Source organism: Saccoglossus kowalevskii, chromosome 14 (assembly GCF_978046115.1).
Source record: "Saccoglossus kowalevskii chromosome 14, keSacKowa6.1, whole genome shotgun sequence".
Taxonomy (NCBI): domain Eukaryota; kingdom Metazoa; phylum Hemichordata; class Enteropneusta; family Harrimaniidae; genus Saccoglossus; species Saccoglossus kowalevskii.
Genome location: NC_140654.1, coordinates 33,097,899 through 33,100,859, shown reverse-complemented (window position 1 = coordinate 33,100,859; position 2,961 = coordinate 33,097,899).

The window sequence follows — 2,961 nt, the reverse complement described above, 5'->3', positions numbered from 1 at the left end:
TTTAAAACGGCCATAGCAATATGGCACTACATGTAGTATCCAGAACAGTTTATCCGACAGATCCAGATTTAGGAACAATGGCATAACACTTGTATCTGACTCGTAAATATTAATATTGTTTGATATAGAATGTGTTTATAAAATATTTATAACAACTGAAGTATTGAATCTTGTACCAGTACACAGTAATATTACGTGTAACACTACGTTGTTGTCACAAGATGCAATATAGTAACTGAACTATGACCTCAGGCTGATCTCATTATTATGTGTTATACAGCTAGTGCGCATGTGCGTATGTGCGCTAACATGACTGGGATGAGCACTGAAAAATAAACACAGAGGTTGTTATAGAGACCCAAATGTGACGTTGTTATTTGTACAGAGAAAACTGTGAACATGGTGTCAGAGGAGCTAGCCTGGAGTGAACCAGCAACTGAAGAAACAGTCACATTTGAATGAATGTTCTAGTGTATTAGTTCATATTGCCACCATTATTACTGCTACCCTCTGTAATGCCACCCAGTTTCTATGGCGCATCGACTGAAATACTATTTAGGTGTTATTGTTTACCCTGATTTGATTGTCGCTTGAAACGTCATACGTATATGTTTTTAGACTATTGTAAACGCATTAATTATTCACTGTGTTTTAATTTCGCTATTTTCGCTGATAATTAAAATCCGCTAATAAACATGTGAACATGAAAAGTAACAATAAATCCCATTGTTTCCTTGACAAATTTGCGAACTTAAAATTCGATGAATATGCTCATAACATTAAAATAGTGAAATTAAATGAAAGTGAAAATAAATGGTTTTACAGTATATACCTTTTTTATTTGTTTTAACTGCAAAGATGTTCATCATTCTGATGTGTTGAAAGGTAGTTCCTAACCATTTTAAATGCATAAATCTGTGTTTGACAATACATATGATTTTGTTATGTCTCTGTCTCTGAAACATTACATTTGTACGACATCTGCTTATCTGTGCTGTGTGTTTGCATATATAATCTACATGCAATACATCCTAGCTATTGTTTAGTAAATCACCGAATTACTGGACAATATTCCACAAATACATTTTGTAAAAATGATATCTGCTAACTGGGGTGCAATGTAACCTGCTTCTAATTTCCAGTGCACCCATTCAATTACTTTACAATAATATTGTTTGGGGTCTTTTGTAAACGAGTAGTTGTACAATAAACACGAAACTGTAAAGTATTCTTGTATATGTTATCAAGTTGAGATATTGCAATTTAAACCATATCAAGCATATGCATATAATAAAACCGCCTATCTTGTGGTATTTGGAAATTTCGTGATTTTCTTCCAGGGATTGACAGTTTTCCCTTGAAAATGTTTTTGGCGTATAGCGAGATGTACTGTAAAGCATGTATTTTTAGCTAGCATATCATTTTAGCTAATTTAGCTAATCTGTAGTTTCGTCTATTCAAGATGTCAGTAATTTAAAATAAAGTATATTCTCACAATGAGATAGTTGACACTTTAGCTAAATTAAGATTCTGATAATTCATGCATGGAGTAGAATTCGCTAAAATGGCATGTAGATATTTAAACATGTTTTACAGTATTTCACTTTGCAACCTAGACAAATACAGAATTCACTGCCGAGGTTAAACTAAAGTGATATAAAGAAAATTGCAGCAGATCAAGTTATATTCAAGTTCATAAAGGATTATTCAGATATTTTGAGGGAGGGAACATAGCAGGAAAAGTACTATCTAAAATCCAAACGTAAACTTGTTGTACATCCGCCAAAATACATACCTTCATTTTATAGTATCCTAGCAACTATCATCAATTTTAAAAGGTGAAGGATGAACTGGACTGATTGACTAAGCAAGATATAATAGCACCAATAACAGAGCCAAGTATAGTGTTTAGCGTTTTTCATTAGTTACACATCCCGCATATTTATTGTTTCTGGTGAATATCGCTATAGACAATGTCAAACGAGTGCAGGGGAACATTCACAGTCGATGATAAGCTTTGTAATACGAGTTTGATGCAGAGATACAGAAAGCGTATTAGCTGAACCTCAGAAAATTGAGGGACTGTGCCTCATACTAGTGTAGGTAGTATCATGATCATTAGATTTGTAAATTATCGTTTTTACCGAAAATGAACGAAGTGTGTTAACCATAAAGAGCTAACATTTAACATAATTCAGCAGAAATGTGCCGCAACAGATTTTTACATTTGAACTAAATATTTAAAAAACGACTGTGTACTGTAGGTATGTTCGTCTCAAAAACATAATGCTGCGTATGTTAACGGTTTAGTTATTAAGCTCTGATAAACTGGTTGTTATTTTTAATTACACAGCATCGTATACCCTTGTTTGTGCACGGTGTTACCATTAATTCTGTTGATGAAATTCCAGGAGAGTTGACAGACTCAACACAACAATTGTTGTATATCCCGCATTTTGTGCATGCTACAAAACCTACTTGCTAGCAGTACGAAATCTGTCCGCGGTCATGCTGAAAGTAGTCCGGTACCATATATAGAGCATGTGTGTTAGTGAATTTATGAAATGCATATCACCCCGGTGTGACGTCACACCTAGGCAATAACGAACCTACGTATATATCATTATGAAATAGTATAACGTGCAATATTTCGGTCTTGTTGATTTCCAGTAGCATGGGTGCACTAAATATATATGCGATAATCAATAAATACGTTGACCGTGGACTATATTGATAGATTTAGGATTAATACGCGTGTAACATGAGGATAATCTGTGTAAATCGAGTGAAGTGATCAATAGGTGTCAACGATTATAGAGGGCGCACCAGATGTGACAGCTCGGGGTCGTCAGTTCAATCACACTTTTAGGGATGATTACGTCGTACAGTGAAGGGCACACAGCTGGGACTTTGATTACAAGCATATTTATAAAAATGTGTAAACATTGTCTACGCCCATTA